We start from the raw sequence: 21,862 nt of genomic DNA, 5'->3' as shown, positions 1-21,862 counted from the left end.
TGCATGTGAGGTGTTAAGCAAACTATAATCTTAAAACACACAAACTGCAGTGCACACATAAAAATCTTTGTTTGGGGGGAGTCATGTCTTACTGCTTGTTTTGTTGGGAAATATTAAAAATTGTATGTGAACAACAAAACAATTGAAAGGTTGACTAGCTTTATTATTTTCAATACTTTAATATACAGTTTATTTATAGCAGCTGTACAAGATACTATTACAATATTCAGGATCAGATCTTTCATATATGTGATGGGTATTCATTTTCATTAGAAATTAAGAAAAGCATACTCCGTAAAAATGTTTTCTCGGTGTATAAAACTGCATAACTCGCACATGGTAGTTGCCTTAAAGTGACTGTAGAAAATAAAATATTCATGAACTTCTATTCAAAGTGCAGTTTCTGTTTAGAATTTTCTTTTATCATTTTCTATAGTGGGGAGATTAAGAATCCGCTGAATGTGGAATAAAGATATTCATTATCACTTATTTTCCTTGAATCCCAGAGGCGGACGTTCACCATGTCTCCAGCCTCCACCAGCAAGACGGCGCTGTTGGAACCAGTGATGGGCGAAATTTTGCTGTAACCATACCATGACACAAGGGCGTTACCATTTTGGTAAAGACTTCCACCAGTGGTCCATCACCTGGCCAGCACAATGAAGAAAACGAAAAGTAGTAGATTCCTCTCACAGGCGCTGTAAAGTAGCCTGCAGATGTAAAAAAAAAGTAAAGCAGACCACAAAAATCAGCCGTAGAATACAAAGAGGAAATATCTTTTAGATCTTTAACTATGTAAGAGTTATAAGTTTTGGTTTTAGACAAAATAAAAAATATTTTAGTAGCAAATCATGAAATAGAAAGTTAAATACTGACCCGTCACTGGACTGTAATGACCTCCAATGTTGGACAGAACTTGTTTGTATACCAGCGGATAAAGAACATTCACTTGACCAATGGTTCCGCTTACTGGCTGTGCTACAGAAAATGCCACATGATGTTGTTCTGAAATTGAAAAGAAATTGACAATTGCAAGTAAAAAAAAAAAATAGAGAACCATTTTTAGTCTAAAGATTACAATATCAGTAGCTGACTAGGGAATCTCAAAGGATCCTTATTAATTTGAAAGTCAATCTAATGCCAATATCTATATGTTTTTTTTTTATGTACAAATAATTGGACTTTCAATATTAGATATTATTGACCTTTAGCTAAAACAGGTCTTAGAGTATGCTGAAACTCAAAACTAATGTGGCGTTAACACAAAGTAGATCCCTGAAACTCTCAGGATTCTTTACATTCTGCTCATAAGCTCTGTTTGCAAGTCTATTGTGTCTTCTATATGATCAAGATAATTATAATCAGCAATGATGTTTTGATTCACAAAAAAAGGTAAGAAAATTTTTCTTTTGGAATTTTTACTGTTATGACAGTGATAAAAAAAAAGGTAAATCAGTAAGAAAATTGACCAAAACCCTAACTACTTTTTGAAATTCTTTGCAAATAGATGTATTACTCTAATTATCTCTTAATCAAATACCAACAACAAATATGCTATTGAGTTAATGTTGTTGCCAATCAAAAACACTATGTGTGATATATTTTTATGCAATAAGTTACCTTCATAAATAGTTTTCATCTCTTTCAGTGTGTTGTTAAGAGTAATAACATTCTTCTCGCTGGCTTCCAGCTTTCTGTTGGTTTCCTCGAGGGCTCTCACCGTGGCTTTCTGCCTCTCTTCAAGAGCCCCAAGCTCTTTTAGCGCTGTGCAGATGTTTGGTTCACATGCTGTCTCTTTAGCTTTTGTGTTGGATTCCTTAGCTGTTAATATTTGAAGCTCCTGACTGAATGTCTCTTTGTCCTCTGTCTCTGTCAAATTTTTTTCTGGCTCTTCAACTGTGGGCTCAGTGACAGTCTGGTTGTTCTCGCCTTCAGCCTGGCAGGTTGACAGCAAAACAACCAGACCCATGAGAATGAGCACAGATACAGACCTCATTTTTCAGCTTGGTTTATGCTTTTCAGATATGTCTGCATGTCCTTTAAGAAAAATGTTCAAGGACTTTGAAGATGTTACCATATATAGAGAGATTGTAGAGTTAATCATAAGATTTGGTTAAAGATTTCAATCTGCTTATAGGATAAGAACTATGATAACATGTAAATATTTCCTTATTGTTTTCAAAAGAATATTTGTTTTTCAGATGTCTTATGACTTTACTGAATGTTCAAAGTCTTCTGCTCAATAAAATCAAGAATGATTAACTGTTCCAAAGAATGTTTTATGGTCAATACAGATTATACACGTGAGTTTCCAGTTAACTTGCTCTTCTTGTTTTGTCCCATATCAGAATCCCAGAGATGATACCATATATAGTTGCGTTTTGCCTACATGTACCTGGGAGGATTTAATTACAAACATATGTTTAATTGCTATCTTAATTCTGTTGTTAGCTTTTTGTATAGAAACTTCATTAAATCAAGATGTCATCTGCAAAATAAATGGATTAAGATATTACAGGAAAATAAATTAGAGCTTATGCTGGAGTTACCCCCAGATTCCACATACTCCGTCAGCGCTCCGCCCCGCTGACGTACGTCGTGCGGAGCGCTTGTCTTTCATGGAAATCAATGAGAGCTGTTCCACATCCACCGCTACTCCTCCGCATGTCTCCGTCCAGGTACGTCTTCTCCGTCCGTCACCAACAAATTATGGAGCCGAGCTATTTTTTGCTCCGCTCCGGTCCGGCTAGGTCAAGATCCGCAATTGCAATCGCACCAAACAGGAAAAAGAACATCGACAAATTCCGGTTCGTCAAATTAAAATATAGCAGCAACAGATCGGTGACTAGAAATTATAGTACAATTGGTATTAAAAAAAAAACTAACACCGTTTATTTAAAAGATACAATCCAAACTATTGGTTATTCACCAACCAGGAAGCAGATTTCTCATCTCCATCAAAATATTTATTTTATACAGTGGGACTTAAAGTTTAATCAAATCCATTCAAAAGAAACTTATTACAGGAATGAAAAGAGATGCTGAGTTTGGGAATACAGAACAAGTTCATAAAAAAAAAAGCTGTTTTGAATTATCCTTATCCCCGTTACAAAAATCTACAAAAAAAAAAAAAAATATATATATATATATATATATATATATATATATATATATATATATATATATATATATATATATATGGGCAGAAACTGAACATATGCTGGATGCTGGTGGGATTTTTTTAATATGCCATTAAATTAAGCACTCACAGGGTTCATACAGGAATGAGTGACTCTAATTTATTGCTATTTTAATGCTATTAGAAATTATTTTAATGCCATTAACAAGAACCATGTACACAAGTTATTAGTGTAAATGAAATATGAAGGAGCTGGAAGCACAGTTCCATGACTCCTGTATGTATGTAAACACACACACACACATATATATATACGTATATATATATATCCTCTAGCTTTTTCTCCGCCTGGAGCTTCCTTTCCGAACATACGGCTTTATGATCAGTTCCACGCAAATTAATAGCGATATAATATATCGGACGAAATTGTTTTTATAAACATTTAAAGAATTATAAATACTTCGATAAACATATTTAAATAATTTTTGTGCCAATTAAGGCCTTGATTTAAAGAAAAAATGAATGAATTGTAATTATTTTTAATGATCCGCGGAAACCCTGGTTCATCTCGCGCATGCTCTCTACGATCTCCAAGGAACTCAGAGCGGAGCGGAGGGGACCACAGCGGCGGCTGAAGGCTTTGCTTTGCGCAGGCGGTCTGGAGTGCAGCGGGGCGGAGCGCATGCAGCGCTGACAGAGTATGTGGGACTTCAGGGTTAGTGATATCATAGATTCTTATTTTTACCTTTGCATTTTATTTCTCATAAGGCCTATTATCAAAAGTAACCTAAGAGCATGTTGTTATGTGGTATTGCCTTTTTAACGGAAGAGCTGATGGGCAAAAGAAAGATGGAGGGACGATAACCCACTGTTTTTCTAGAGGGTTAAAGGTTAGAGGGCTGTTTATGTAACGGGAACTGAAAGTTGGACCCAGGGGCGTCTCTAGGTTTAAGAGACAAGGGTGGCTCAGCCCCTAGAAGATATTGCGCGCGCCGAAATTTTTTCAGTGCACCTGCTAAGGCGTTGTCTAAGACAAGGGTGTAACTTTGTGTTGAAAGTTGGTGGGGACGGCTCATAAGGAAAGGGAGCTACCTGCGCGACGCCTTTTTTTTTTTGTTGTTGGAAAGGATAAAGCCAAAAAAATGCGAATAACATTTATCAATTTAATGCTTACAGTTGAAAACATAACTGTTACAATTTTCACTTATATATTTTGTGCAAAAAATATCACATAAATCTAAACAGACGGTACATATCAAAGAAATCAAATAAATATATCAATTTTGTAGAACATTTATTGACAGTCAATTTTGGGTCACTTTTTAAAATTAATTTACTTTTAAACCAGGACTCGGACAAGATCTTATGGGGCCTTAAGCAGAATATGATTAAGCAACTCTGTCTTTCTGTCAAGAACATCCACCAGCAGGGTATCCAGGGGGGGATTTACCATTAGGCAATACTAGGCAGTTGCCTAGGGCCCCAAGTTCCTGTGGGCCCCATAAAACTCTGTTTCCATGTATGGTTAATACAACTAATCCTTATTTGTGCACATTAATTATGTTTTTGATAAAAATCCTTTGGCTAAAATGCCATCAGAACGCTGATAGAGAGGAAAAAGGGACAAGAAGAGAGGGACAAAACCTAGAACAAATAATGGATGTCTATTCTATTAACATTTCTCTATCTGTAGAATGGGTCTGTTTTATGGGTTTCTTCTCAGGGGGGCCCCTGCCTGTCTTTGCCTAGGGCCCCAAATTTCCTAAATCCGCCCCTGAGGGTATCAATACTGATTTGATAGAATCTGGGAGAGCGGACTATGTTCAACCATCCATTTTCTTTAACCTTATCCCTCAGTGGGATCAGGAGGTGCTGGTGCATATCTCTAGCCACGTTCTGGGTGAGAGGTGGGATCACCCTGGACAGGTCACCAGTCTGTCGCAGTATGTTCAACCAGCTTAAAAGTAATCGGTAATCAGATTTATTATTTGCACTTTTACCAAGTGAACTTTCTAACTCCCTTAAATCTGAAATTCCAATGCCAAAATTGTTTAAATCTTTTATCTTTGGACCCCCTGCAGAGTGACGTCACACCTGCAAGATCCTATCCTTACCTTCCTGCTAGATTGCAAAAAGCAGCTTGCTCATGAGTTGTCAACTTAACACGCTAAATCTTAAATGTACGTGTACATATAAAAGGAAAAGGGGCGCAGTGCTTGCTACTGAATGGCAACACTATCAAAGTCAGGAAAAAGTTTTAAGTAAAGCCGGGATTAAAACAGTAGCTACAAGAAGCTTCAAATAAAAGGTGTTCTTTATGTTCAACCTAAACACCAACTCCGATAGAGCATCAGTAGAGCAGGTGTTTAAATTAATCAATCACTGCTGCGAAAGCTTATAGCAGTGAAAGCTATTATACCACAGCCATCACTTAATAAACGCAAAATAAACAACTCTCTAAAAACGGAAAACTGTAATGGACTGAAAGTCCTGTTTTTTATGTGGGAAATTATTTGCGTGTGTTTTAGTATAATTCTGATATATTGGCGCTGTTGTCTGTTTCTATGGCAACGATACTGAATGTAGTGTAGCTTAGAGACCTGCATGGGTCGAGTTTTACCAACCCGCACCCGCCTGAACCCGTTAGGATGACTACCGAACCCGACCCGTCACCCGCGGATATCTTCAATTCAAATCCGAACCCGACCCGACCCGTTGATATTTAACCCGCAACCCGACCCATTAACACATCATAGGCTATTGGACGCTGCGCTGCACCCAGTGCCTGATTAATATAACATTTCTGATGTCCATAACAACACACACGCATAAAAAAAAAATCACCAACTACCCGCCCGCACAAAAAAAATATCCGCCCGACCCGTTTATTATTTTTTTTTATGTATTTTTCGCGGGTACCTGACCCGTTGCAGGACTCTAGTGTAGCTGACATAACAGGGCCGGAAAAAAGTGGTTTGAGTTTTTTTTCCCAACGGTTCAGTTAGGCTATATTTTAAATACGGTATTAACTTATTTTTACACTATTCTCTATTCTTTTACTACTTTAAGTCTCTCCTGACTAAAATTAGGTCTTAATATTTCCACAAGTCCCTCTCACCTGCAAGTCTGAGTCCACTTCTGTCCCTGAAGCGACAGGTGTTATGGGGAGAGGGCGGAGGGGGGTGATGGGGAGAAAGCGAGAGGAAACAGATTCTTTTTTCTGAGTTTTTTAGATTAACTTCTCTTCTTTATGGCTTTTATTCTGTGCTTTACTGCATTTGTTCTGGGAAAATATGAGGAAAAAATTAATTCAGAAAAAAAAAATATTTTTTTTAAAATCGCAAAATAATTATAGGGTGGCTAATGCCAAAGAAAGGATGACTGAAGCCACCCTTAAATAGGTCTAACGACGCCTATGGTTGGACCCAATATTCAGCAGACAACAGAAAGTTTCAAAACAGGTTTATTTAAAAAAAAAGTGAAAGAGGACGATGGAAACTCCTCAGAGAGGGTTCTCTGATTCTCTGCTGAGACAGGAAACTCAGGTCAGTGACAAGAATGAAGAGTGGAGAAGACAAACAAAAAGTCACTGACCTGGTTGAGAGTTCAGTCCGTGCCCAGAGAGGAGAAACCCGGGGGGAGACAGTCCACCGCTTGCGGTCGTTACCGCTTCAGAGAACAGTGCGTGGGGGAGCCGGAGCCAGCCAATGGCGAGCGAGCTGAAGTGTCCATGAGGGATTATGCGAAGCCGAAATCCAGTCCAGTGCAGTGACAGAAACCAGGAGATCCGAGAGCCGAAGAGGTATCCAGGGAAAATCCAAGCCGAGGTAAGAAAAGCAGTCCAAGTTCGATAACAGGCTAACTCCAGGCAGTCAGGCCAAAAACCAAACTAAGCAGGGCAGACAGGGAGAAAGGCAAAAACCAAAAACATATGGGCAAAAAACTGAGAAGAATTCCACTGAACAAAAACTCTTACTTGATAGCTGAGTAACTCACACAGAGACAGGTTGAATAATCTGACGCCGATGGCAGGAAAGCAAACAGCCTAAATAGCTGCAGGGACCAGGTGAATCAGATTGGCAGTAATCAGCCACAGGGCCAATTAGGCAGGTGAGCAGGAGCAGAGGAAAAAACCCAACCATCAGCGCCAGGATTATGACAGTATATGAGCTATACATCCACCTTAATCATGGAGCATATAATACAGATAGCTACTGTTGCTTTTGGTTATTTAGTTTTGCTTAACTTTGCATATTTATATTTTTTGGTATGATTTCTTTCACATTTCTTGATGCATTAATACATATAATTAGAGATGTGAGAATAAATCAGTCTGAATCTGTGCTGTTCTGATTGTTTTATATAAGGCAAAAGATGTCCTATAAATACTGACAATTTTTTTCAGTTCATCTAGAAATTGAGGCATTTTCTTTTCTTTAAAATCTTTGATGCACATTAAAAAAATGTTGTTGTTTTTTCTGACAGTACACTTTCTTCTATTTGCTTTCTGTTATGGACCAATAACCAACTGTATAACTTAATGTGGAATTTCTGAGCAGCAATCAGATGTACATTTCAGAACATAAAGTATCACTCCTACATCTTACTGATCCTCATCAGCAGGTTTTTTAAAATTTGTTTTTTTACTAATGACACACTCTTGAAGAACTAGGAAAAAAATCCCTTCAAAAACAATTTTGCAATTGATCTGCATCCCAATCAAATCATTATTTCTAGTAAAAGCCTTTCAAAAACTATTCTTGCAAACTGAAGTTTATTATATTCTACATTCCCCTCTTTCTCTCAACAACCTGTTCTTCGAATTTGCAGCTTTATTGCCGAGATAATTCACAGTAAGCTCACACGGTCTGAAACATTTGCTCACTATACATCAGTAGCTGAGATTCCAAACATTTGAAACTGAGAGCTTTTAAATGGGGCAGGATGTTGAATTATTTTTACTATCATGTCATTGATAGCTGCAGTTACTCAGATAAAGAGCAATATATAACATGAAAACTACAGTATAAGCAGCAATGTTATCTATGATACAGCTCAACAACCAAAGTTAAACATTAAAGACTATCTAGGTCAGTTCACACATTACAATATCACAAGTGTGCAGACATAAACCTGAATAACAAAGATAATGATAAAGTTGATAGAGAGCATGGTTTAATGCATAACAATCAAACTCTGCGTGGAAAAGAAAAAGACTAAGTTCTGACATGGAATTTTAGGTGTGTTGTGAAGAAATATTCACAAATGTAAATAAAAAGATATTTTTCAAGCATAAACCATATTGGAGAGTATACAATACAGTACAGTAAACAGTTTAAACCTTATAGATAAAGAAGGATCACAACCCACATTATCACTTCATTATATTATATATTTACAAACCTGACAGATAAGAACACCATAAGGAGATTATTTATATATGATATCAGTGACCATACTGTATACCAGTTTTTATGGTTTATGACAACTGTTACAGCATTAATTGATTGATTACACACATAAGCACAAAATAATCAAAACAGCGGTGCATTTAGAGATTTTCTTCTTAGAAATTGTGTCCTTGGGAAGATGGGGGGATTTCACTGATTTCACCATGCCTGAGCTATTTTCTAACAAGTAGGAGGTAGCACCTCTCAGTGCATCATGCCTGCCACGGAAAAGAGCCAACAGTAGAATTTGTAAGGTTGGCAATCAGGACCACACTTATCATTTATTAGTTAATTCCGTCTTGCTTAAATTCTTTGATCTGGTCAAAAATCAAACCTCACAAAGTATAAGCTTCATTTAACGTTGTTGCCTTTGTTTAATGTGTTAGAAATCCAGTTTGTGTGGTGTGTTTTTGTGGGTTGTTTGTGTGTTTTTCTCTCCATCCACCACCAGGTGGTGCCCTGTTCTCATTGGCCTTCCTGCTAGAGTCCAGCACGGGTCGAGTTTTACCAACCCGCACCCGCCCGAACCCGTTAGGATGACTACCGAACCCGACCAGTCACCCGCAGATATCTTCAATTCAAATCCAAACCAGACCCGACCAGTTGATATATAACCCGCAACCCGACCCGTTAAAACATCAAGTAATAGGCTATAGTACGCTGCGCTGCAGAACAGCGCCATTAACACTGCAGCAGACGCGTATGCACTGACTGTGGCCTTTCTGGAGGGAAGCCCACACTGTCGCAGGCAGGGCTTTAAGCTACAACAAGGGTGACCCCAGTGCCTGATTAATATAACATTTCTGATGTCCATAACACACACGCATAAAAAAAAAATCACCAACTACCCGCCCGCACTAAAAAATTCCCGCCCGACCCGTTTATTTTTATTTATGTATTTTTCACCGGCAAAAGAGCATTTTAGCGGGTGACCCGTCGGGGACCCGCGGGTACCCGACCCGTTGCAGGACTCTACTTCCTGCATACCTGCGGCTCGTTGGTTCATCACTGAAGAATATTTGAGTGGCGGACTGTCACTACCTTGATGCCAGAGTGTTTGCCAGTTTTGGGCATTCTAGCCAAGCTGCGTTTAGCTGAGTCTATCTGAGCCTTTGTTTCTCTGAGTCTAACTTCGATTTTGTCTTTGCCTTTTTGGCAGAAAGCCTTCCTGTGTAACTGGATGTGGGTCAGATCTCTTAAAACAATTTTCACAGAACACTCTGGCCAAACCGTTGACCCATCAGAGGCCATTCAGAGAGCCTTCAACCAGCAACAAACAACCCTAACCAGAAATAATAACACCTTGGTTGAATTAATCAACCAGCTAACTGAGTTGGACCGCAGAGTGACAGATTTAAACAAGACTGTCCCTCATCCAATGCATTATCCAGTTCAATCATGCTCCCAGCTCCTGCAATTTGCTGAAATTTAAACAGGGACAGAAGTCTGTGTCTGATTTTGCTATAGATTTCCGCATCCTGGCTGCAGCTTCTGGCTTAAATAGCACTGCTATAGACACACTCTCAAGTGTGTCTATTTAAACGCTCTCAATGACCCCAAAAAGGACAAACTAGCCCCCCTCGATAATCCTGAAATGCTGGAGGATCTAATCATGCTATCTATCCGTCTGCGTCTAACTTTGTTTTTGTCTTTGCCTTTTCGGCAAGAAGACATTCCAACGAATGTCTACCTGTCCGCTCTCCAATGAGTTCCCTCTTCTCTGGATAAACCCACACTGTCTGGATTCAAGGATTAACAAGAACTCCCTCAAACACTTTCCAGTTCCGGTTCAAAAGTTCACTGAGTTCCAGATCCAGCACTTGTTCTCATTCCCTTTATAAGCCTGTTTAACTTTTCCCCTGGTTGTCTGAGTGGTTCTCTGCATGTGGGTCACATCTCTTAAAACAATCATGACATAACGGCTACAAAATTAAAGCTGTGGATTCTAAACTTCCAACCGTTCACCTGTCAGGCTATAGTATATATATATTATAGTTCTTCTTCTACAAGCTCTCACATTCTGTTTTCCTGATGTTGACAGAGAATATGAGACACAAACACACATATATAAACATTGTCAAGTAAAGTGTGCTGTTTACATTCAGTGAGTTTATTGACAGATTTTTAAGTTTAATTCTAATTCATTGATCTCTTTTATAAGCTCAGAGCTATGTTCTGCAATTTTACCCACAGGTTATTAATATATTATTAACTAGAATTGGATGTTATAGTCATTCAAATCAATGGTAAAATACAAGTAATTATCTTTAGTTAAATGATTATAATGGACAATGAAAGCAGAGTTATCAATCATTAACCACAATAAAAATTATTGTAAATTCAAGTTGTTAACTCAAAGTCAGTAGGCTCTGCTGTCATACACAATCGGTCACTGCTGATAAGATAATCGCACACAATTGAAACAAAAGGGGTTAATGTTTGTTGTTAGAAAAGATGGGATTGCTGTCCAGTCAATGAGTGGATGCAATCAGCTGGCTCTCTTTAGATAGAAAACTGAACTGAGTGTATGATCTGGCTGAACTGTCTCTGTAAAATTGCCTTGAGATTACATGTTGATGACAACTCTTCACATATTGAAACAGAAACATGTAATACAATTCCATAATCTAAAGTACAAGTGAAAACACAAAAATGTATTAATGTTGTAATAGCTTATTTTTTTGTAACATGATTTATTAGTTGTTACACTTTTTAATGCATTACAAACTCTTACCTGTTCAAGGAAATCAATAAAACAAACTTCCAGATTAACATATGTGTGTGTGAGAAGTTAAAGCTACAGTGTGTAATTTTCAGCGACATCTAGCGGTCAGACTGCAGACCGCAGCAACATGAACATCTCCCCCCCACCGCTTCTCCCCCCCAACAGTACGGCGAGCGTTACGGGAGAAAATTTCTTCCACGACGTCCGCATCACCTACCTTCTCAAGTGATGAGGTTTGTTTACATAGATAATTTACAGATAGTATTTCATTAGTCTGTGTAGGGTATAGATTTCATGTAGACTTAAGATAATAATTATACCCGTTATTTTTTCTACATCGTTGTGACGTTTTGGTGAGCTGCTTTGCATGGTGATATAAACAGACGAAGTAATTGTAGTCATTAGTTTAACAGCGAGATTGTGTTCGCTGGAAGAATATATATTCCCCGTTTACAGATTCCAAGTCTTGTTTGTGGCACGGGGGTTACAAGGCGAGGAAGAGGGAGAGGAAGAGGGCAGAGAGGCCGGGGTGGGCGTGCAGCCAGGGCCAGGTGAGGGAGAGGTGCCAGCGGGGTGACTAGAGCAGAGGAGGAAAGGCTTGAAGATCTCCAAAGGAGCCGGAGAGAAGTAACCGAGGTATATATGCAGAAAATGTTGGGATCCTCAGACTTGCCCACCAGAGGGCGCCGAGGGTCCTCTTCTGTTCTGTGTTTATTTTCCCTTAGGGCTGGAGTTACTGCTGGGATCTGGAGATTACCCTCTGTCTCCAGCAGAGTGTGCCGTGGGTCTCCTAGGGCTGGAATCTTCCTGCACACCTGTTGCTAATCCTCTCATCAGAAGACCTCTCCTTTATAAGCTCCTGCCAGACCTTGCTTCCACGCCGCAGTGTTGATCTTAGTTGGTTAGCTTCCAGAGCCTCTGTTATAGATTGAATCTTGGTTGTCTCTAGTGTGAGATTCAGATTCTAATCTCTCCTTTGTCTGTGCCTCACAGGAAACCTGTCTCTGGTCTGAAGCTCAGGAAGAGCTGCCCCTCGGAACCCTGTCTCTGGTCTTAAGCTCTGGGAGAGCTGCATCACAGGACACCTGTCTCTGGTCTGAAGCTCAGGAAGAGCTGCCCCTCGGAACCCTGTCTCTGGTCTTAAGCTCTGGGAGAGCTGCATCACAGGACACCTGTCTCTAGCCTGAAGCTCTTGGTGAGCTAAACCTGCTAATCTGCCCTGGTGAGCCAACCCGAAGATTCCTACGTGGATGTAACCTGACGACTTCTATGTGGAGTTTCCCTAGAGGTTCCTATGTGGAATCGGCCTGAAGAATCCTATGTGGATGCTCCCCTGTTGTTCTAGCCTGGGTGCCAGTCCGAACTTAGTCCCGCCCACAAGGTTTGAGTTCGGGGAAGTTCGGTCTGGCTCTGCTCCATAGTAGCGCGAGTATTAAAGCCCACTGTCAGGCGATCCAATCAAATTGTCAGGGCGGGATTTATACGATGATGGACAGATGATCAAGAGTAACGTTATCAACCACGTGACCAAAGCGCGCTTGGGTGACAACAATAATGGCTGCCGCTGGAGAGTTTGGGTGAGTAGATTCTGCTATTAGGTCTGTTCTAGAAGATATCGACAGCAAATTAATTTTAAAAGAGGAACAGAGAAACGCGATCAAGTCTCATCTTCTTATTCTAGGCGTGAAACTGCACGCTTTGATTTTTGTGGACAACAACTATGCCTCGCTTAAGATACGTCACGCACTCCGTTGCTCTTATTGGTTGTAGGTCTATCCAATTGAGTGCAGAGGCATTTTTTTTCCTGGTTCGTTCGAAACACGCCCCATAATCACAGCTCTATGGAGCAGTATCAGACTCATATTCTGACTAGAATTGAGTCGGACTACGTCAGGCTACTGTTGTTCCCTGCTAAGAGCTGGAAGCTCAGCCTGAAGAATCCTTCGTGTTTATCCCCTGTTGTTCTCTGCAGTGAGCTCCCCTGTTGTTCCCTGCTAAGAGCTGGAAGCTCAGCCTGAAGAATCCTTCGTGTTTATCCCCTGTTGTTCTCTGCAGTGAGCTGGAAGCTCAGATCAAGGCCAGCCATGCTAAGCATGAAGCTAGATGCTTAGCTTTTCATGAACTCTGCTAACCTACATGTCCCGTCCCTGTACAGTCTCCAGTGAACCTGCTCCCCTGCCTGAACCAGTTCCCGTATCTTATTCGTGTTTGTGCTTCAATAAACTCTTTTGGACTTTTACCCAGTTTCCCGTGTGTGTTCTGCATTTTGGGCTTAACTCTCTAGTACCCATCATGACAGAACACTGCGGCCAGACACAAAGCCCAGCAGATCACCTCCGTCGTTGGACTGAGAAACGGGACGCTCAGATTCATGAACATACACAAACCCTCCGTGAGTTACTGCTAAATCAAACATTCACTAACCACTTCTATAATGCTAACGCCATGTCAGCGGCTCGTCCTGCCCCGAATCCACTTCCGTTTCCTAGGTCACCGGCAGTGACGTCACCTCCGAGTCAAGATAATAATCCTCCTTTCTGGTCAGAACTCAACCCGTCGTTTTCATCACCCGGTCCTTCTCTGCCTGAGAGATTTTCCGGCAATCCAAGTAAGCTCAAGGGATTTCTATTTCAGTGCCGGTTATTTTTTAGTTTTCATGCTTCTTGTTTTCTTAATAATAAGGATAGGATAGCTTTTGTTGTTTCTTTTCTGTCTGGTGAAGCCCTTGAATGGGCGGAGACCAGATTTCCGCCTGAAACTAGAGAAAACTCTTCTTTTGAGAAATTCATCCGGGAGTTTGAAAGAACCTTTAGTCAGTTCTCTAAGTTCTCCGTTTCTTGCAACCTTCTGAATACTAAACAGGGTAATAGGTCCGTTGCCGAGTTTTCTTCCGAGTTCCAGGGTAGAGCAGCCGTTTCCGGGTGGAACGAGTCTGCGCTCAAGTCCGCTTATCTCTTAGCTCTAAATGAATCTATCAGAAACGAGCTTTCATTTTACGTCGAGCCAGCTAACCTTGAGGACCTCATAGAACTAGCCATTGGGTTAGACACAGCATCACAAACCAGTTCCAGTTTCTCTCCGCGCCAGGTTAGCCTCAGTTCACATGTTCTACAGTAGATCTTCATTTAGCTCCATCCGTTAAAGGACTCAAGATTGGCCCACCAATTTCACATCAAACAGTTAGAGTTCCCCGCCAGCCTGATCAGACACCTGCACCCGTCACCATTGTTACTAGACCTGTTTCCTCGCCAGATAATTTTGCTCCCTACATCCATAAGGCTGATCTTTGGCATTATTTTTATGGGGATAGAGAGGATATCTTCCCTTTCGAGCCACCACCCTCAGCTCCATGCCAGCCAGATCCTGATCCTGAACCAGTTAATAACCCAGATAGTTTTAAACCTAACCCCGTGCCTGATTCTTTAGCCCCTGATCCTATTATCCATTCTGGAACTCTTATTTTTCAACCGGTTAATTTGTCGTCAGATTCTTTCAGTAAACCCGTTAGCCTAGCTCCAAAGACCCTTCGGCGTAAGAAGAGGCGTCGCCTTAAGTCAGCTCTGTGCCGTCCAGAGACCCCTGGGTCAGCTCTGTGCCGTCTAGAGACCCCTGAGTCAGCTCTGTGCCGTCCAGAGACCCCTGAGCCTGCCCTGTGCCGTCCAGAGACCCCTGAGCTTAAAATTAAGAGGGCTTCAGAAATTGGAGTTGGTGATGACATGCCTCTAAGAGCCCCTCAGCAGAGGCCACTAACCGCCAAGAGCCCTCTACAGACGCCTCAAGCCACCTCAGAGACTGAACTTGAGCCTCCATGGGTGTTTTCTCCTGTTCCTGAGACGGAGCCACAGTCGGTGGTCCCTCCAGTTCCAGAGGTGGAAACACAGTCGGGGGTCCCCCCAGTTCCAGAGGTGGAACCACAGTTGGTGGTGTCACCTGCTCCTGAGGCGGAACCACAGTCGGTGGTGTCTCCTGTCCCTGAGGTGGAGCCACAGTCGGTGGCCTCCCCAGTTCCTGAGGCGGTTCCACAGTCGTTGGTTTCGCATGTTCCTGAGGTGGAGCCACAGTCAGTGGCCTCCCCAGTTCCTGAGGCGGATCCACAGTTGGTGGTTTTGCATGTTCCTGAGGTGGAGCCACTGTCGGTGGTCTCCCCTGTTCCTGACCGGGAGCCACAATCGGCGGGCTCCCCTGCTCCAGAGCCGCAATCGGCGGGCTCCCCTGCTCCAGAGCCGCAATCGTCGGGCTCCCCTGCTCCAGAGCCGCAATCGGCGGGCTCCCCTGCTCCAGAGCCAGAGCCGCAATCGGTGGGCTCCCCAGTTTCAGACCCGGAGCATCAAGTGGCAGGCTCCCCAGTTCCAGACCCGGAGCCGCAATCAGCGGGCTCCCCTGTTCCAGTCCGTGAGCTGCTGTCGGCGGTCTTCTCAGAGCCTGTTCCAGCCCCACAGTCAACGGTCACCTCAGAGTCTGTTCATGAGCCGCCGAAGAGGGGACGGGGTACCCCGTGGGGGTACCTACTGAAGGATTGGCATCATCCTCCTGAGAAGCTGCTTCGCCTCCGGCCCCGCGGCCGGCCCCCAGAGCGTCGACTTCGCCTCCGGCCCCGCAGCAGACCCCCGGAGCGTCGGCTTCGCCTCCGGCCCCGCGGCAGACCCCCAGAGCGTCGGCTTCGCCTCCGATCCCGCAGTCGACCACCTAAGACTCTACTCCGTTGCCGGATCCCAAGACGCTGCTTCGTCTCCAGCCCTGCGGTCGGCCTCCTGAGCATCTGCCTCGCCTCCGTCTCAACGGTCGACCTCCTGAGCAGCTGCTACGCCTCCGCTGCCGGCCCCACGGTAGGCCACCTGAGACTGTGTCCCGCTGCCGGCCCCACTGCAGGCCACCTGAGACTTTGCCCTGCTGCCGGTACCTCGGCCGGCCACCTGAGACTCTGCTCCGCTGCCGGTCCCTCGGCCGGCCACTTGAGACTCTGTCCCGCTGCAGGTCCCTTGGCCGGCCACCTGAGACTCTGTCCCGCTTCCGGTCCCTCGGCCGGCCACCTGAGACTCAGTCCCGCTGCCGGTTCCATGACCGGCTACCTGAGACGTTACCCAAGATATGTTCGGGATTTTCTTTTGTTTTCATCCACCGTTAGTGGATCGTTTTCTGTTCTGGACTTTGTTTTTGCCCTCCTGGCCTGTTTCCTCCATCGCCCACTCTGGGTGGGTTGTTTTTTGTTTTCTGGACTCTGTTTTTTGTTCCTGGCCCTCCTTGCCTTAGTGCCCCCTCCGCCCACCCTGGGTGGGTTGTTTTTTGTTTTCTGGACTTTGTTTTTTGTTCCTGGCCCTCCTTGCCTTAGTGCCCCCTCCGCCCACGCTGGGTGGGTTGTTGTTGGGGGGGCTCTGTTGGGATCCTCAGGCTTGCCCACTAGAGGGCGCCGAGGATCCTCTTCTGTTCTGTATTTATTTTCCCTTAGGGCTGGAGTTACTGCTGGGATCTGGAGATTACCCTCTGTCTCCAGCAGAGTGCGCCGTGGGTCTCCTAGGGCTGGAATCTTCCTGCACACCTGTTGCTAATCCTCTCATCAGGAGACCTCTCCTTTATAAGCTCCTGCCAGACCTTGCTTCCACGCCGCAGTGTTGATCTTAGTTGGTTAGCTTCCAGAGCCTCTGTTATAGATTGAATCTTGGTTGTCTCTAGTGTGAGATTCAGATTCTAATCTCTCCTTTGTCTGTGCCTCACAGGAAACCTGTCTCTGGTCTGAAGCTCAGGAAGAGCTGCCCCTCGGAACCCTGTCTCTGGTCTTAAGCTCTGGGAGAGCTGCATCACAGTACACCTGTCTCTAGCCTGAAGCTCTTGGTGAGCTAAACCTGCTAATCTGCCCTGGTGAGCCAACCCGAAGATTCCTACGTGGATGTTGTTTCATTATGTTCTGTCTCACTATAGACTATACATAATGGACGATTAAAGCAGTTTCTGCTTTATTGGCATGCCGACATCAACGCTCTGCAGTAGCCACGTTATCCGAACATTCCCGTCTGCTGTGCAACCTCTAAATCCGTCCCCCGTGCAACAGTGCTTAATAAACAATCCTATTGTTACATCTTTTTCTTTTTTCACGTTATTCTCTTATTTGATCTATCAACATAAGCAATAATCACTCATCAAGCGTAAAACATCTGTTTTCCCCCAAGTGTAACAACATTTGCAACCGATCTAACAACATAAACGATAGTAACTCAACAAGTGTAAAACATCTGTTTTCCCACAAGTGTAACAAGTGTATAAAACAACACATTACAAGTGTAACAAGTGTATAAAACAACACATTTCCATTTCTCAATTTTTTTTTTCTTTCATAGACCATACTCTAATCACTGAGAATAGTCCATGAGGTAGTGGGGTCTGACAACTCATCGTCCTGACCTGGTGACCGTCTCTTGGTTCACTGGGCCACCCGGTGGTATGGCCGCCTCTGTCACTGTTGGTGTGGGTGTGTTTTGTGTAATCGCGCGCTTGGTGCGATCGTGCCTGAGGTGGCGACGATTTCGTCTCAACACCCCTCCTGACTCTAACTCCACCTTATATGATCTATGGCTAACCTGCTGAACCACTTTCCCTGGTCTCCAGCCCTGGTGTGTGTCACAGGGCTGTACTCTCACACTGGCCCCTCCTTCCAGAGAGTCCATGTCTTTTGCTGTGCGGTTGTAGTACTTTTCCTGTCTCTGTCTGTTGTATTTCAGTCCCTGTTCGTTGTGTGTTACCTCAGGCTTCAGCAGAGTGTCCTTAGTGGGAAGCAGGGTCCTGGTCCTCCTGCTTAGAAGTCTCTGCGCCGGGCTTGTGTTGAGGCCCTGGCTCGGTGTGTTGCGATGATCCAGCATGGCCAAGTACGGATCCTGTCTCGCTGCTGCAGCCTTCAACATCAGGCGTTTGGCTGTTTTCACCGCTGACTCCGCCTTCCCATTACTCTGCGGGTATCCCGGCGACGATGTCCTATGTTCAAAGCCCCACTTCTGGCTGAAGTGCTGAAACTCTAGTGATGTATATTGGGGTCCGTTATCTGAGATAACAATGTCTGGGATCCTCTGTCGGGCAAAGTGGGCTTTGAGTTTTTTGATCACTGTGTTACTTTTCGTGTCGGGCAGAAAATCAACCTCCCAAAAATTTGAATAATAGTCTACTGTTATCAGATAGTCTTTATTGTGAAAGGAGAAAGGTCTGTTCCTACCTTGGCCCAGGGTCTGCTTGCCATGTCATGTGGGTGTAGTGTCTCTCTTTGTTGCTTTGGGTCCACTGACCTACATATGTCGCATTTGGAGATGAAGTTCTTGATCTCATCATTCATTCCAAACCAGTATACACATTCTCTCGCCCATCTCAGACATCCTTCTACTCCCAGGTGAGAGGAGTGGATCCTGTGAGTGATGTCCACCCTGAGTGCGTCCGGTATCACGGCTCTGTCTCCTCGGAACACAATGCCATCCTGGAAGCTCAGTTCCTCTTGGAAGGTGTGGTAGTGTCTGATGTCACTTGGTAGGTCTTGTTTCCTCTTGGGCCACCCTAACAGTATTCTATTTGCCACACTCTGCAACTTTGTGTCATCTTTTGTTGCAGCTCTGATGGCACTCAGCCTCTCTGCTGAAATGGGTAGGTAGTTGACCATATTTACAGTCTCTATATCTGTCTCACTCTCTCCTCTGGTGCTCTCTGGTAAGTATGCTCTACTCAGCGTGTCTGCGAGTAGCATATCCCTGCCTGGAACATAGGTTACTCTAATATCATACTGCTGCAGCCTGAGTAGCATTCTCTGTAGTCTCTTAGGTGCACTAAGTAAGGGCTTACTGTGTATATTCTCGAGAGGCTTGTGGTCGCTCTGTACTGTGACCTCTCTGCCATAAGTATACTGATGAAATTTTTCCATACCAAACACGATGGCTAAGCATTCTTTTTCTATTTGGGCATAACCTTTTTCAGTTGGTGTGATTGCCCTACTGCCAAAAGCTACCGGTTTGCCTTTCTGTGTCAGGGCTGCCCCCAGTCCTGTGTCTGATGCATCACATTGAAGTGTCAACTCCTCTTCCTTGTTGTAGTACTGTAGTACTGGTGCTTGAGTGATTTTGTCTTTCAGCCTTTGAAACGCCCCTTCTTGGATATCTGTCCATTCCCACAAGTTCTCCTTGCGCGTGAGTTGTCTCAGAATTTCACGGTCATCTGAGAGGTGGTCATAGAACTTAGACAGATAGTTGACCATCCCAACCAGTCTTTGTACCCCTCTTACATCTGTTGGTCTTGGCATCTCTCTGATTGCCCGTACTTTCTCCGGGTCAATCCTCAGTCCCTTGGCCGTGAGCAGATGACCTATGTAGGGTACCTCTTTTTGTCTGAGCTTTAATTTGTCAACGTTCAGTTTGATGTTGCGCTCTCTGCACCTGCTTAGAAAGATTCTGACTTTCTCATCATGGTCCTTGTCTGCCTCCTCTTGTGTTACCCCTTCCCCCGTGATTAACACATCATCTGCTATGATGAAGACTCCTGGGAGGCCCTCCAGGGCCTGCATGAGCTTTCTTTGGAAAACTTCCGGTGCTGGGCTGATTCCCATTGGCATCCTTAGCCAACGGAAGCAACCACATGGGGTGGCGAATGTTGTGAGGTAACTCGACTGTTCTTCTAGTTTGACGTGCCAGAAGCCTTGCTTCACGTCACAGACTGTGAACACCTTTGCCTTTGACATCTCCGGCAGGATGTCATCTATAGTTGGGAGTGGATAATGACTTCTTTTTAGTGCCCGATTCAGAGGTTTTGGGTCTATACAGATCCTCATCTTCCCATTAGGTTTTCTCACTGCGACCATGCTACTGATCCAGTCAGTGCTGCGTTCCACCGGTGCGATTATTTGTCGTCTCTCTAGATCTTTGAGTTCCTCTTGTAGAGGTGTCATCATAGCTACTGGCACTCTGCGCTTTGGCAGTTTTACTGGTGGTACTCTGTCATCTATTTCTATTTTATATTCACCCTCCATGCAGCCATCTCCGGTGATCACATCCCCAAACTCTTCCTTTATTTTGTCCATGGTCACGTGTTCTCCTCTTGTCACTGGGTTCGGCTTTTTCATCACTATGCTGTCTATAGCCAAAATGTTCTCGTACTGTACTTTTATCAACTTCATTGCCTCACTGGCCTTTCTGCCCAGTAAAGGGATTCTGCTATTCTGGTTAACCACTTGAAACTCTAATCTGTATAGCTTGTTGTTTCTGGGGTTTCTGACTTTAACCTTACATGTACCCAGAGGAGTCAGCTTGGTCTTGTTATACATCACTAACACTTTCTTAGTGTGCTCTAACTGTATATCTGGGTTTAGTAGGTCGATAGGGATGATATTGCAGGTGGCCCCACAGTCTATCTGGAAATTAACTAACTGTTCACCTATCTTCATTCCTGCGAAGAGCTGCTGGCTCTGACTGTGGCTGTCTTTAACTTGGTTTACAGTTTCATCCTCTCTATTTACTTCAGTTATGCTGCTGACATCCTCATATGAGTCACTGTCACTAGTCTGTTCTGTAACTGTATGCACATTCTTGGTTTTCCGACTGCTCTCTCGTCTCGATCTGCACTGAGCTGCAAAATGATTGTCCTTTCCACACTGTTTACACTTTTTCCCAAAAGCTGGGCATTTTTTCTTATTCCTCTCGTGTGTTCTACCACAGAACTTGCACAATATCTCATTGTGTCTTTTTGTTTCTTCCACTGCCTGTTTTACTGTATGTACCTCCTCCGCTATCTGTCCTTGTAGTGTTCTGCTATTTTCCTTAGACAGCTCCGTAGCTCTACAAATGTGCAGGCATGTATTTAGAGTCAGCTTCTCTTCCCTGAGTAATCTCTCCCTCAGCGCTGAGCTATTTGTACCACACACGAGTCGGTCTCTAATCAGTGAATCTCTAATGTCCCCAAAATTGCAGCTGCTAGCAAGCCTTCTTAGCTCAGTTACATAGCTGTCCACATTTTCATCCAAGCCTTGGTTTCTTGTGAAGAATCTGTATCTTTCCACCGTTTCGTTTACCGTGGGATTGCAGTACTCATCAAACTGTTTGATCATTGAACTCACTGTGGTCCTCGCTGAAGGGCTAGCAGTCGACAGAGTTGTCCAAAGTTCCCTGCCTTTTTCTCCGATGAGATAGGTGAATAGTTTCACTTTCGTGGTTTCTTCGGCGCCTGGCATGGTAAGGTCCACGTACATCATGAACTCCTCCTTCCAACTTTTCCATGACTTCGCCAAGTTGTTGTAGTCCAAAACCAGAGGTCCCGGGGGTTTTAGCCCTTCCATCGCTAGCTAAACTTTCACTTTCCTTGTTACTTAATTCTGACAACTTTCGACGTGCACACCGCTGCCACCATGTTTCATTATGTTCTGTCTCACTATAGACTATACATAATGGACGATTAAAGCAGTTTTTGCTTACTTAAACTTTATTGGCATGCCGACATCAACACTCTGCAGTAGCCACGTTATCCGAACATTCCCGTCTGCTGTGCAACCTCTAAATCCGTCCCCCGTGCAACAGTGCTTAATAAACAATCCTA

At 43.7% G+C, this 21,862-nt stretch overlaps 1 long non-coding RNA gene across 1 annotated transcript; it reads right to left on the bottom strand.

Moving 5' to 3' along the window:
• Positions 1-639: 639 nt before the first annotated feature.
• On the bottom strand, positions 640-1,778 carry LOC119780475. The gene is made up of 3 exons (XR_005280399.1): positions 1,621-1,778; positions 877-1,005; positions 640-710 (listed from the first exon to the last, which is right to left on the bottom strand). It is a non-coding gene; the product is annotated as an uncharacterized LOC119780475 (long non-coding RNA).
• Between the last annotated feature and the right edge of the window lie 20,084 nt (positions 1,779-21,862).

The sequence above is a fragment of the Cyprinodon tularosa genome, unplaced genomic scaffold (assembly GCF_016077235.1).
Source record: "Cyprinodon tularosa strain WSP-4 unplaced genomic scaffold, ASM1607723v1 ctg1603, whole genome shotgun sequence".
NCBI classification, from domain to species: Eukaryota; Metazoa; Chordata; class Actinopteri; order Cyprinodontiformes; family Cyprinodontidae; genus Cyprinodon; species Cyprinodon tularosa.
This window is presented reverse-complemented; position numbering and strand designations above follow the sequence as displayed.